This window comes from Thalassophryne amazonica, chromosome 20 (assembly GCF_902500255.1).
Source record: "Thalassophryne amazonica chromosome 20, fThaAma1.1, whole genome shotgun sequence".
Lineage (NCBI taxonomy): Eukaryota > Metazoa > Chordata > Actinopteri > Batrachoidiformes > Batrachoididae > Thalassophryne > Thalassophryne amazonica.
The window spans coordinates 38139546-38155412 of NC_047122.1; the positions used below are offsets into that span (position 1 = coordinate 38139546).

The following is a 15867-nucleotide window of genomic DNA, read 5'->3' on the forward strand; positions in this document are numbered from 1 at the left end:
AAAAGGAAAAAGAAAAGAAAAAAAGAAAAAGAAAAAAGGGAAACAATATACTCTATCATGAAAAAGTTGCTGCAAGCATCACGGGAAACAGGCAGTTTGATGCTAAAAAACAATTTGTTGTGTTTCAAGGCTTTTCCTTAAAAAGTAAAGTAAAGCAAGCTAAAATGAGAATAGAGCTGTATGTTTCATTACATTTGTCCACTAAAACAGAAAGTCACTGGCGATAACAGGCATGTTGGGCTCATCTCAGTTTTTTGTTTTCTGTCTCTCTCGCTTAACCATCCATTTTAACCATCAGCGACCTCAAAGCGCTGAGGATTTCACTTTAGAAATGAGTGGTCCTTCCCAAGTGTACAGTTAGCTGCCGTGCTACTGGTAACACATCAGCCCACCAACCCACCAGCCACCTCCTCCTCCGATGGTGCATCACCCCACTCACTCGCTTTCAGTCTCTCCTTCTCTCTTGGCTTCATATTGATCTGAATTCATTTGTTTCCTATTGATCTGCCACTCCACCCTCTGCCGCATTGAACAAACACAAGGACACACATCGCGCACACACAAACTTCATACACGCAGTCACACATGCACGCTTTTTAATAAGACAGACACACACACAGCAAACCCCCTCCACCCCTTTGTCTGGGAGATTTTGGAGGCTGAAAAGATGCAGGTTTAGAGGCTCAAGCATCAGACATGCTAATGACCAAGAAAGCAACTTAATATTGAACCAGCACCTCAGGAATGAGATGAAAGCACAGGCAGTCTAGTGTAGGTTGGCACCGGGAGGCGACACAATTACACCTATTTCTCAGGTTTGTGCTCAAAATCATTAGTATGGAAAGTGTGAACAATTCATTTTGTGGCAACTGTTCAGAGAGGTATGTGAGCACTTGGTGTAATTTGTCATGCTAATTGTATATTTCAGTCAACCAGCCGCTTCTCCTAAATTATATTATCAAATTAAGTGACTCAAGTTCAAGACCATGGCTGTGCTCATTACTGTGCTTTGAAGTGTCTCATAACAGCGTTGTTAAGTAACACAAATGAATGCATCTCAGAGCTAAACTTTAAAAAGGTCTTGCTCTCTACCCAGGAGTGGCAGGTTGACCCAACAACCACTGCAAATTTGTAGTTGGTGGCATCAGGTTTCCATGACAACAGCATTTTAGCTCTGGCCTTTGACCTTCTTTCAGGACATGCTGTGCTCAGTTAGACTGCACGTCCAGCAACAGTTGGAGTTTAAAGGGCCATTTTCTCTAGAAGCTGCATGGACCACAGGCAATACTTACCATAAGTGCATAAAGACAGGAACACACAAACGCCTATATATGTGGGAAATAATAATCACACACCACCAAGAGCTCCACATTTCTATGTTCTTTCGTTGTGTTGCAGTTTCATAATTATTGCATTTGCTTGGCTCACTGCTGTTTAATTTATGACAAAGGATTTTATTTTCCAGCGTTTTTAATGTATTATTCATCACCATCGTCTTTAACCGTCTCAGCTGTGCATGTATTTTTGTAACACACTCCCATTCATTCTTCGTTGATGGCAATATTCATTTGCACTGTTATCTCCAGTGTTGTTAATCCATTTCACACTCAGCACACAGTGTTTGATGCGTCTTTCATCATAAATGATTGCTATTCTATTTATTTCTTTGTGCCACTGAGTGCTTCATCTCTAATCAGGGATTTGTCCATTACGATTTAATTATCTTGCTGTATTATTTCACGATTAGGCCTTTTGCAGTATTACTAAATGGTTTCTGTAGTCGCCTGGTTGAAAGCATGCTGTAATGGCTTGTCTGGATGGGTGACTTTTACTTACTTCTCCCAGCGTTATAGTTTTACTGGTCTTCTCTTATCTACCTTGTGGCATGCTAATAATCTCTGTGATGCTGTGCTGATTTCAGGAATGCCAGGGCCAACTAAAGAAACTCCCCAGTGAGGAGGAGAAAAAAAAAAACTTGAGCTAGATCCCCATTCTGAGGTAAATGCTTGGTCAACATCTGTTTCTTTTTGCTCACAACAAAGAGCCTTTGAATCTGGCTGAAATGAAAGAGGGATTACACAGCAAGAGAGAAATTTTTGAGGAAGATCAGAACCCTTGATGATGTCAACTCTAAATAAAATAACTAACTAAATAAAATAACTCTAAATAAAAGAGAGCATAACATTGCCACGTTTGGAAGCTTTCCTTTCTCATCAGTTTCTCTCTTTGCTAATGGTTTTCTTTCTCAAAATTTTACTCGTCTCTGTTTTGAACTGCAGTTTGTGGTAAAGTTGTTGCTATGGCAACAGCATCAGTCGTCACAGCATCCTATCAGTTAGGGTCTATGTAATTTTTTTGTCTTTGAAGTTTGCTTTTAATAACATAAGAGATCTTGAAGTGTTAACTTGAAAAGTGACTATGAAATTATTATTATTATAGATTTTGACAGATCTAACTCTTTAACTGTTTCCGAAAAATATTTATTCAAATATAAAACAGCGCTATCTCACTCCTACATTTTAAAAGCCTTTGTTTGCTCTTTTTTATTACATTTTTCAGCTTTTATTACAGTCACAGTTTAATAGAGACAGGAAACAGAAAGATGGGGAGAAACATACATGCATGTTGTACACATTACGTAACTTCTTTTTTCATGTGTAGATTTTTTTTTTCAGCAATTTATGAAAGCAACATTGAAATACCAAAAGATACACATATATGTTAGATTTTATGCAGTGAATGTGCTCACTCTCTCTGATTAATGCACTTTTAAAAACTAATTCAGTCTGTATTGGCTAACAACAGCTCTTATGATTTACAGTATTTAAAATAATTACTCTTTGCATATTGTAATACAATAAGAATTTTACAACATATGTGTCTAACACTCAAAGTGGCCGACACCACCCAATAACCATTAACAATCCTCAAACAACCATTGGGCATTATGCCAAGCCACTGAGGTTGCTTGGTTATGTGTTCCCATGGTAACATTTTCTGCCTTCGTAAATAAGCTGTAAGGAGCATCAAAAGGCATTTCGGAGGAATATTACTGCAGAATTTCTTTTTATCTTGAAAGAGTTAATAAATAATGATTTGTGAGTACCAGCAGGTAAATTATCCTGGTCTAAAGCAAACGGCCATCTGACTGAAGAGGTGCTTTAGCATCATTTGAGATCACAGGTCTGGCTTTTCATCACACGGGCAGATCGAGTTTTTAGGTATTGAGACGTGAAAAGCTTTCGCTCCCGCTGGCCTCTGTGCAAACAGCTGCATGGTTTGTTTTTGATGAATACAAAGAAGTGATCATTCTAACAGCTGTACGATTAATGTTCCAATAATATGTAATGCTTTTCTGAATCGCTGAAACACAGGAGGTGCCATTCTGTGAAATCAAGTGGTCCCACAAGAGTTTGAGAACCATTCTCTAAGGCCTGCATTCCACTTGAGCTGGCACTTGTTGGATTCATAGCTGTGGTTAACAGTTTATTGGCTGTTGCCAGGCAGATTCCACAACTCTGTGTGCCACTACATTGTTTTCTGGTGCTGTAGTCTCTGTGTATTGCTTCTCTCGGCGGATGAATGGTGGAAAAATCCACCTCAGACCATTGTATTATCTCTGACAGCACAACATAAGACATTTTTGGATGCATTTTTATAACTGCATTTGACAGCGTGTGTCTTGAGCTGATGCTAAAGATGTGTGTTTGACTTTATTAGTTTTCTTATATTAACCCTCCAGTCAATCAGCATTTTGGCAGGGGGATTATATTCTTCATACTGTAGGAAATACCACGTGGACTCGGCCACCTGTTGGCTTTCCTTTCTGTTTGCTGTCATTGACTAATTGTATATCTGATTTGCATGCATTCCTTCATGTTTTCTTGAAGATTGTAGTTACAGTTCCTTAACCATGTCTTTCAACAAATTCATAATCTACAATATTTCTAAATAGATTTTGCCTGTGTGATTAATTTAAACAGATTTTTAGAATTTGGAATTGTATTATTTTTTATTTCATTGTGTAAATTGGGTTCTTATATAAAGTGAAGAGAATCAGTGAAACCTATTTATTAATTCTGTGCAGAGAAGCTGAAAATTAGTTACTGTTTTGATGCATAATCTACTGGTACCACTTTTCATACAAATCTTAAACCTAAACTGGGCAGAACAAACTAGTTAAGTGAAGTTGAACTGAAAATAAAAGTTTTATTATCTTGGCTATAATGACTGTAGAAAAAAAAGCCCCTGTATTATACTGCTTAGCTCACAGCTGTTGTTTGATGAGATTAACACATGAAGATTATGTGCAGGACAATCCATATTCCCAGAGTCGCTGCATAATCATTGGAAAACAACCATTTAAATTAAATTAGGGAATTAAATGAATGACACACTTAATTTAAGAGGCTTAAATGAGCATGGTTTTTCAGTCATAATTTTAAAATGGCTGTAATGACACTTTTAGAAATCAGACATGTTAGCTGACTGAAAGTGAATATAATTTTGCCTGTTCACAGCATTATTATTATTATAATGAGAAATGATTTTGCCTATACAGATTTACCATATGTTTTGTATTTATTAATGATTGATGTAAATGAAACCCAAGACACATTCAGTGACTTGGAAATGTCTGTGTATCCATCTCCTGACTTGTCTAAAGAAAACCAGATCTAAAATTGATCATTTGTTTTAACATTAATAAATTGTATTCAGTTTCTTCAATTAATTATAACCTCTAAACATGAAGAGACTGTATATATGGCTGCAATTCAAAAGATTCAAGAGATGCAAAAGATTGGTGAAAAGGATGATTTCAGATTTATTAGATTTATTAGCACTTTTTTTGTGAAAATAATTTTTTTCACTCACACAATTTTATGTCTGTGATGTCATCACACAATATTCTGTCCTTTAGCTACAAGTACACCTGAAAGTATCTATTTGTAAAGTGTCAAAAACACAGACGCAGATTGGCAAAGAGCTGGCATTGGCACAACCATGCCGCATTCATGCGTGATCCGACTGTGAATGAGAGAGGTTTAAAAAGGGGAGGAGTGGAATCAAGGGGGATGAAAGAGGGAGACTAAGTTGATATGAACAAAGATTGCCTGTGGGGGCATGGAATGGGGGGTGGGGTGGGGTGCAAAAGATTTTGTGGCTTCAAATGTTTAGTGGTGAAGGACAAGTAAGAGGCATTTAGAGCGGTGGGACGATGGCCAAAGAAAGAAAATGAAAGGTAGGCGGAGGGTGAGCTTTTAGCGAGGTCGAGGGTAGCAGAAGGAGACGAGGCGAATTAGTTTAGACTTGGAAGCTGTCCAGAAAAAAATAAGTCTATTTAAGCACATGGTGCTGCTATATTTTTAAAAGTTAACATGACATGACTTTTTCATCTTTCACTGTACACTTAAATTCCTTTTGTTTTAAATTGAGGTCCATTACCCACCTTACATGCAATAACATGTATTCTATAAATCCAGGCTGTCACATGAGGCAGTTATCTTCGTAGGAGCAATGAGCTCCAGGAGTAAGCGATATCTCACTCTGTGTGTTGGAGACCCATCTTGTCAGGGAGGCCTCAGTCATCTCAGACTTTAAAGTTGTGTGTTTGGCGCATTGACCACGCTGAATAGGAGGCTGAGCAGCTCAGCGGTGCAGCAGCTATCAAGTAATCAATGAATCCTTGAGGCACACAGGAGGAGTGTCAAAACATAGCCATTGACTGCTAAGAACAGCCAATTTAGTGCTTTTCCACCAAATCACCTCAGCTAGAAGTCGAATTGGCCCATTATTAACAGAGTATAATAAGGGAGAGTGACTGCATAGTGCCTTGACTTCACATTGTGGTCCAATTACTTACCCATTAGGTCCTATTTATTATGTGAAAACTGTTTCATAGTGTAAAATTTATACATTTGAGATGCAAATTGGCATATCCTGTTTTAGATTTCTGAGAATTCTGATGATATTCCTGAGTTTCATGAGAAGGACAAACTAAATAGACTCTTTGTAACATTAAATCAATAGAAATCAGAACAAAATACTCCATTTATCTTTATATACAGATGACACGCTGAATAGATCAACTAATTAAGGTATTCATTTATGAATTCATGGACATTTTAATTTTGCTTCAGGAACCACATCAGTAGCATCTATTTTACAAACCTGTTGGAGTTCTTAATGTTTTTGACACTGTGTCCTTGTTAATATTAATACCTGAGGGCTAAAACTTATTAATCAGTAGCCAGAAGGTCAGTCATTCTGTTCTACAAATTCATATATTTATGTAGCTTTTTAGATTCTCTTTATTGTAACCTCTGTGGGTGTAGAATAGCCCACCGATGTGATATGTTTTGACTTTAAATAAATGAGTCACAGTCACACTGTAATTTTACAAGTGTAGTACTGACACACACATAAAAGAATGGCATTGAATTACTTAAACTTAACATATACATTTTGTATTGGATATTTATGAGTGCAATAAAAATTGAAAGTTAATTTCTGAAATATATTGGTGCAGTTTGATATTTATGCTTATCAAAAGAAATTTGTTTTTTAAATTTATTTATAGAAAAATAACGTGACAGTCCAAAACTTTTTTTGATGCTTATTTTCAAACTTCTTCAGACATCATGTGGGTGGACAGAAGTCTTAGGCGCCTTAGTGATTCTGCATAAATATTGATTTTGCTATTTTTTTTAAATGAAAATAGAATATTAAGAAAAAAGCAGTCTTTTCAGATTAATATATTCCTAATTATTTCATGGTTTTGTAAAACTGCATGATATTACAAGGACAATAAATAGTGGATAATAATAAATCAGTAAATAATAAATTGATCAGCATCCTGTTTTTGTTAAGCAATTCCCTCATTTTAAAATGTAAAGCAAGTCACATTTATGTTGATTAGTATTTAATGCTCAGCACTCTATTATAAACTGTCTGGCATTTGGATTTTATTAATTATATTTGCAGCAGCTTTGCCTTATGATTTATTTTTCATCCTTAAATGGAAACTGAAGGGGATTATTAGAGTTTAACCTCAGAATGACAATGAAGTGGGTTCAGTGGAGGTGAGGTGAGTCTTTGAGGATGTGGAGGATTCGGTCAGCTCCTGTTGGTGCCTACAGTAAGCATCTGCAAGTTAAGTGCTTGTCATTGTATTCAGACATAGCGTAGGTCTGCTGTGGCCTCTGGTGGAAGTGGTGGTGGTGAATTCTGGGTCTACCCACAAGAGGGAGACAAATCCACAACAATCTAAAGACTGCATAATTAGTCTGCAGTTATTTTCTTTCTTACCTTCAGTAGCACTAACCTTTAATATTAGCAGCTGTAGACCATGAGGTTTTTTTTGTTGTTGTTGTTATTGTCCTTTTTCAGTCTTTTCCCAGTATGTTTGGTTTCAGTAGAAGCTACACACTGTCCAGTTTGTGTGATGATTAGATGAAACATACATGCATGAAAACAAAATCATGTTGTGCATTTGAAATGCAGCAGTGTAAGGAATGTGTCAGATTATGAATGAGGTGAGAGAGAGGGAAGGTAGCGATGACCAAAAAGAGAGCATAGTAAAAGATTCCGCTTGGATGAAAAGACTCCAGCGCTGACCCTGCTCCAGTGCACTGCAGTGTGAGGTAGTTGGTTGTATGGTTTCGCATAATAAACAGCCTGGAGATAACTGTACAACCTTCTAGCTTTCCCTGCGGTGTCACCAAAACTTCAGGCAGATAAGATAACCCCGTGACTTTGGGAAACGGTAAGTACAAAGACAGGCACAAAGGCGTTCAGAGAGAAAGTAAAACTGAGGTTTTTATTCTGTGGGATAGGAGGAGACTACATTTCATATACACAATCTGATATTTTATGCACTAATAATTTAATTAAGGTGCAGGTGTAATACAATATTTTCTGGCATTTCCTTATTCTGTTCCCCCCCCAAAATGTATATTTTGTTAAAAGACCCACAGATGTGTGCTGATGCCCTGACAGTCGCTGTGCTAAAAATCTCTTTTTCTTTTATTTGAAACATTTTCTTTTAATGCGTTAGAGGTCATCCGCACCATCATCAAGACAACAAAATAAAAAAACTGTTGTGCAACACAGACTTTTATAGATCTGAGTTTTACTGTTATACCCACCTTGTTCTGCAGTAGTGTTTGATTTTTGTGCAGTCTGCCGTAGAGACACCAATCAAAGGCTGTTTGTTTCTCTGCTTTCTTAGCACAGTGTGCACAACATACACATCTGTGTGCAATATTATGCAGAACTCGGCTAATTGTCTCACAGTTGAACCAATGTTTGGAACAGCTATGTTCTTGGTTCTGGTCAAATGGTCACAGAGAGACTGATTTGGTAATCTGTACTCGTAGACCAGGTTTGACTTTACCAGTTTGAATATATAAAATGTAAATTGCAGCGTGATAAAGCCTTAGATTTTAAAATGTTTAAATTCCACACTACGTATTTATTTAGTCAGATGGCATAAATATTTTCAGAGAATTATGTGTGACAGCATCTGTGCACGTTAGCTCTGGTACGCCCCGAAGCATGGGCTGTGTGTGAACTTGCTTGCCGCCTGCGCTGCCTCCCCTTCCTTCCCTTCAGCTCTCCCCACCCCGTCTGTCCCCCTAGTGTGTCTGGCTAGTGGCTCAGACACTCGGTATCCGCAATGCGTTGCAGTGCTTCAGTGAGGAGGGGGAAAAAAGAGCATATATCAGCAATCTCTGCCTGCTGCTGATCTTTTCTGTTTGCACACAAAGAAGCAACTTGCCAGTGTGTCCCCTCTCAACAGAACATATCCATAGATCTCTCCTAACAGTAATATTTTAATTTTTAAATCGCATACATTCCTTGGTGACATTTGCTCGTAATTTATTATTATTATTATTATTATTATTATTATTATATTGTTGACTTGTGCATTTGTCTTTTGGAACAGTTTTGCTTGTTTATTGCCTCACATCTTGTTTTATTTTTTATTTTTACTACTGGAATTAAATATATTTTTATGAAATATAATTTTTTTTTAAGTATCACATATCTGCAGCGGGCTGGGATTTGAGGAGGTTTTTACTCCAGCCATGCGCATTCACACGTTATTGACGGCTTAGATATTGTTCCCCATGTGACCGTGGATATGATGAGTTTTTGCACAACAAAGGCCGGGTGGATGTGTGTGTGTGTGTGTGTGTGTGACAGAGTTGGCGGGTAGCAGTGGTGCTGATGTCATACAGAGGAAGAGCAGCAGTGCTGTGGTCAGAATGGCGGCGAGGTTAATCACCTTTGCGTTTGCTGTATCTCTGATCCTCATGCTATGAAAAATCCACAACTTCCCCTGTCTGTGAGCTCCCTCTGCTGCCTCTATCCTCCGCCCCACTCTCACTCTCTCCCATCCCATTGCTCACAGATGCATCTGCACGAAGACATGCACATGTATGCGCCTCCCTCTGTCTCACTCACAGGAACGCGGTTACTCTCTCTTCCAGATGCATAAGCACAGCACCACGCGGGCACATGCATCCTGAGTTCAAACACAAACGCAGTAATAGACACCCACATAGAAACAGTGGAGCGTGTGAACGTGGACTGAAGGACGGGTGAGACGGGACATCATGCCTTAAAAAAAAAACATGGAAGGTTTAGGGTAGGAGGCGGGATGAAATGAGATGAGAGGGAGACGAAGTGGAGGGAGGCGGGGACAGTGATAGTGTTCAGGCAAGAGAAGAAGAAGAAGAAGGAGCTCTAGCTGGAGATATGCCATATGTATGCAATGTGAGAGAGAGTGTGTATGTGTGATATATGTAGGTGACACAGATTTATGAAAGGGGGGAGGTCATAGATGGAGGCGCTGCTGGTGATTGTTGGGGGTTGGGTGAATTGGGGTGTTGGTACAGCACCATAATGGAATCAATGCAATTGTGTCTCTCTCTGTCTCTCTCTCGCTCTCTTTCTCTCTCTCGTTCTCTTTCCGTGTGTTTGTGTGCAGCCTACCTGCCTCATAGTCATTGTCCGCTCGGACTGTAATCGCTGGGAGAATTAATGATGTGACTTGGCAGAGGGAAATGGGCACAACACAGAGCCAGGGACGGAAGAAGGGGAGAATCAAAAAGAGAAGAGAGCGAGAGATGGAGGAGTAGCGAGAGGGGAACAGTGCGGGCAGCGTTTCTGTTTGCTGCCGCTAACAGCGCTCAGAGAAAGGAAGACTGAAGATGGGGCAGGAAAGGTTTTCGTCACGCGGGATTGTCTTTACTGCAGGATTAATAGTTTTTCTTCTCCTCAGTGAAATTGGATCAATAACTCATCGTGAGAATGTGTTGTCGGTGCGCCTTCCTGTGCATGCACTTGTTGTATGCATGTGCACATGGATATACACATGTATGTGTCCATGTGAAGAACACCAGGCAGAGGAAAACGGTGAGCTCAGAAAGACTGGAAGGGGAAAGCGAACAAATAGCGACAAGCATTCTGACAGACCACATCCACCCGCCATATTCCTTCATTTATCTTCACATTCATTCTTTTTCTTTTTTTTTTTTGGTCATTTTATTTTAACATTTAAATGTTTCACCTCATTCGCCTGCTGTCCTCTGGTTTTCTGCCACCAGTCTTTGTCTCTTGTACATTTGAAAGCGGCGGAGGAACTGATGAAACCAGGACAGAAGAAAATATCTCAAAGCAGACAGACAAAGAGGAAAGTGAGGCGAGTCAATTTTTGTCCAGACACCAAAGGCATCACGTTCTGTTTTTGTCCCCCTTTTGTTCAGTTGCATATTTGTCTGCATGTGTGCACACCTGTGTATGTTTTGTAACTTGGGGACATGCTCCGGATTGCTCGTAGATGACACGGCTGTTCTCCGCACTGACTTAGATGTGATGCAGATTGAGGTTTTGGGCTCTATGACAGTTTCTTCTTCATGTGGCATCAGTAAGGTCAGATGTATGTGAAAGAAAAATAATTCAGTGTTACTCCCTGAAGGCTGAACAGCTTTGTCATGGGGGAGTGATTGCATAATCCTGTTAGATCACAAGGCCTGTAGGAAATAGAAGACGACAGGGTTGTCTGCAGCTCCGGGCACATCTGTCTGTGGATGTCTGGTGCTTGTGCACGTGTCCACTGCTCATACCAGCCAGGCGGCTCTATGTTCACGCCACATGCAAATCTTGAATTATCTGTTAAATTTCAGGATGGTTTGTTTGTTTGTGTATTGGCCAGCAGGGGGCACTATGTTTGAATGCCTTTCTGCACAGAGCTACAGTGAACATTCAGGCACTGAAAATGTCAGAAAGCTGGACAGTGAAGGATAAATGAAATGCTGATTTAAAAACTTTTAAGGGAGGTGACATTTTTATGTTGAGCACGGCACTCAAAGGAAATCTTTTTTTGCCTACACAGGACGTGATCCAGTCAAGATTGCGCCGACATTTCAAGAAGGAAACGGATGAAACAAGATGTCGGACTGCATCAGCATCGGTAACGCGCTTCCATAACAATTCCAGGATGTAACAACTCTGTAACCCATATTTAAAACAAATTAATTCATTAATAAAAAAATCAGCTTTTAATTTTAAGTCTTTTGGCAAGATGATATGAATAAAGCAAAGGTTAAAAATTTGAGTTTAATCAGTGCATATTGTTTACATGTTACTATTTTAACTCGTTATTTCCACTTCAGTCATATTCATAATATTCTGTTGACTTATAGTTGTGCAAAACATATTATTGAACAGCTGCTCCTGTTCCAGACTGACAGTTTATGTGTGTGCCGCATTGTCCCTGAGACCCTTAACCTGTGATGATGTCAGAGTTCACAGGTGAGGCCCTTGGGAACACAGTTGCATGCAGATGCCTCTAGAGTCCATGACAGTTTGATAATTGCAGGGTTTTTTTTTATTTTATTTATTTTTAAATTATGACGCTATTGCAAATATTACTAGATTGTAGACAAGCATGAAATCATGTGCAGAGAATTTGCCAGCTTTTACAGTTATCATGAAAATGCCAGACCAGAGGAGGGGGTCCCTTTATGACCAGAACACAAACATGTTTGAATATAGAGATGGTCAGGGTTCGTGACCCCTGTACGTGATTCACGTGAGGTTTTTAAATGTGATTTCTGACACTAAAGTCCTCTCATCAGCAATGTATTTAAATATTATTATTATTATTATTAAAGGTAAGTGCATGAAATCTGTACAAATTCAAAAGCTTCTGATGAGTGAAAATTTTTTTTGTATCTTTCATAATTTTTGCACCTTATGGGCATGAGAAGCTACTGGAAGAACTGAAAAATCACAATAAAATTTGTTCTTTCAAGAAATGGAGCAAACTGTCATGTTTTCTGTTAATTCATTTATAATTACACACTAAAAAGTATGTATAAATGTTGTGCTAAATGATGCATGGGTTGTTTCAGTTTTTGGCCCTTACTGTTATTTTGCAGCAGTTTTCTTACCATCAAGCTTTTACTATGAATCGTGCAGCTCAAAACTTCGGGTTTCATGTAGTAATAACTTTCGTCTTGCAGAACAAACTTGGCTGTCGTCCTGTAGATCTTTTTGATGAGTTATATCGCTATGGCAAAGGGTTTGCAGGTGAATAAATGAACGTCTGAGACATGCAGCCACTGTGGCTCCATGTTGACTGGTTCTCAGCCTCCGTGTGTTTGTGCATCCCAGGACAGTTGACATTGATTGTGCAGGAGACAGACAGAGACACATTAGTACCCAGCTCACTGCTGCTGCTGAAAAACACATTAACTGGCTGCATTGGGAGCTCTGTCTGGTAACCATGGCAAAGCACACAGGGAGAGGAGGAGGCGAGCAGCGGGTTGAGACGGGGCAGCGGGTTCAGCATGCAGTCTCTTAGAGGTTTGTCTCTCTCAAATGTGTCTTTCCTTTCCTCAGGCCACGTCTGTCATTTTCTCTCAGCTTCTTCCTCTCCTTTAAAAAAAAAAAAAAACTGGCGGCTTCTGTCTCCCTTTCTCACACCAACACGATTTGCATATTTCTTTCTCTCTTTCCTTTCTTCTTGCCTTATTGATGCTGACCTCATCACTCTGTTAAAAACATAACCTGCTCTCAGATTTGTCCTTTGTCCCCCTGTAAGTTCCTTTCCTCACCTCTTTAGCTGAGGCAGATGAGACGAATCCAATTTCAACTCATTCATAAACTGATATAAGTAACAAGCAAGCCACCATTTTGGCAGAATTAATAGCCCTAGAACAAAATTAGTGTGCAGAAATTTCTGACTGTTCCAGTAACAAAGGCAGCAAACTTTAAGCTAAGGTCCACAAATTTATAAATAAAAGTTTGAAAAATACTGTAGCTACATGCTGTATTTAGGTAAATAGTATTTTGCTGAGTGAATTAATTACTTTTCTCTACTTAACTCAGAGAAAATGTCATTTGTATAATATCAGTAGCATCAGCAAAATGTGGTTACGTGGTGAGAGTGTTCACAAAAATAAAGTTAAAGCTCTTACAACTTTGGGACTTGTAAAGATTAATCATCTTAAGAAGCCATTAAAGCAGCTGCAATTAACTGGCATAATTTATTTCATACATATACAATATATGGTTCCCCTCAAGGCTGCGTCCTGAGCACTCTCTGTCCTGTACACCTACGACTGCTTTCCAACTCGCCCAACCAATCGCATTATAAAACATGCGGATGATTTTAGTGGTTGGACTCCTCTGTGACGGGGACAAGACAGCGTATAGGGCCGAGGTGGAGGAACTGTCGCTCTGGTGCTCAGCAAACAAGCTGACCTGAATGTTCATAAAGATGAAAGAACTCATCATGGACTTCAGGAACAACAGACAGGACTCCCCCCTTTGGGGGGGCTTTGGCCAAGAAGGCTCAGCAGTGGCTACACTTCCTACGTGTCCTCAAGAAGAACAACCTGAACACAAAGCTGCTGCTGGCCTTCTATCACTCCTCAGTGGAGAGCGTACTGACATACTGTCTGGGTGTGTGGTATGCAGGCTCCACAGCCGCGGACAGGAAGGCAGTACAGAGGGTCAGAAACACTGCCCTGAAGATCACCAGCTGTTCTCTGCCCAGCCTGGAAAACATCACCACATCCTGCTGCCTTAGAAGAACCAAGGCCATCACAGGAGACCCCACACACCCTGCCCACCCCCTGTTTGACCTGTTGCCCTCCGGGAGATGCTACAGGTCAACAAAGTCCCACACCAGCAGGCTGACAAACAGCTGCTGCTTCTCCTGGGCCATACGTACTGCAAACACCCATGGATACACACACTCACCCGCAGACCTATTCCCATAACCCCCCCCCCCCCCCCCCCCCCGGACAACAACCAACCCAATCTACCTCCATTCACTACCCCCCCACCCATGTTCGCAATCACTGCCCTAAATGTTTACAGCCACATTTTAAACTACTTTATTCATATGCTTACATTCATATTATCCAGAAGCTGCTGTGACGACTGGAATGATGGGTCATCGTCCCACTCTGAGGGGTCCTTCATGAGGAAGTCCATGTTGACGTTGAATGCCTCATAAGTGCGAACTGAGGCAGATGTAACAAAATCTGCCACTAATGAACTAATGTATCCAGTCCATAACTCAAAATCTCAAAATGTCGCTCGCATGTCACAAAAAACGGGGGCTGGACGGCGGTGAATTTTTTTAATTTATTTTTTTATTTTAATCTCATGAAATTTTACCCAATTTAGTTTTACCCCTAAGGAACCAAAAAAGTGAAGAAGCACCTTGAAACTTGTTGTTTGGGACCACAGGAGCACCCCCAATTATTTCGTTGTACCCCTTGTACTATGTATCTATGTAGTTATATATGTCCTGTGCCTGTAACCCATCCTGGTTCTGCAACAGCTGATGCAGAAGCTGTTAACCTGGGTGACATCCAAGTCACTCATGTTATAGGGCTTTAGTTATAAGTCTCTCGTTCAGGTTCCAAGATAGGCTGGGGGTAGCATGAGAGGTCTAACCTGGGGACCCTTGTTTGTGGATGTCTTGACAAGGATTCAAACCCCTGCTGCTTCAAAGTCAGTAACTCTACCGCTGCACTATCCAGCTGCTCAAGGAGTAAGTGAAAACTGAGGCTGAAGGAACAACTGACACAGATGTGGAAGGTAAAGTCCAAAGTGGTCCCAGCAGTAATGGGAGCATTAGGAGCTGTAACCCCCAAATTGGAAGACTGGTTCCAGCAGATTCCAGGCACAACATCAGAGGTCTCTGTCCAGAAGACTGCAGTCCTAGCAACAGCTAACATACTGTGTAGAACCCTTAAACTCCCAGGCCTCTGGCAGAGGACCTGATCTTGAGGAACACACACAGTTACATCAATATATTCCACATTTACACACACAATAGATTTTAGTACTTTCTATTATAGTTTAATGAGCCACGATCATAATCAAACACATACAAACAATATAAATGATTTTCATCCTTTTAATTACCGCTTCTGTTCTGGTGCTGTTAGATCTTACTGCTGCGTTTAATACCGTGGATCAACATTTTCTACTCGATAGACTGGAGAATCATTTTGGGACTACTGGGAATGCCCTTGTATGGTTGACATCATACCTGACCAGTCGTTCTCACTGTGTTTTGTACAATAACACTACCTCTAACCTTAGTGACATGAAATTTGGGGTTCCACAGGGGTCCGTCTTAGGCCCTCTGCTTTTCTCCCTTTGGTTAGACTCTTTCTCTCCGATTGTTCTGTCTGAGTTATTTTCATTAGTTACTTCATCCAAACCATCAACATGTTTATTAGACCCCATTCCTACCAGGCTGCTCAAGGAAGCCCTACCATTATTTAATGCTTCGATCTTAAATATGATCAATCTATCTTTGTTAGTTGGCTA

The 15867-nt window shown here is 40.0% G+C and overlaps 1 long non-coding RNA gene across 6 annotated transcripts in view; it reads left to right on the forward strand.

Annotated features, from left to right (window-relative positions):
- The window catches only part of LOC117502186, a 29744-nt gene extending 18198 nt beyond the window's left edge, over nucleotides 1-11546 (forward strand). For all 6 annotated transcript variants that reach the window (XR_004558211.1, XR_004558216.1, XR_004558210.1 and 3 more), the window contains exon 3: nucleotides 11402-11546. This is a non-coding gene — a long non-coding RNA (uncharacterized LOC117502186). The remainder of the gene's footprint in view (nucleotides 1-11401) is intronic.
- Nucleotides 11547-15867: the final 4321 nt, after the last annotated feature.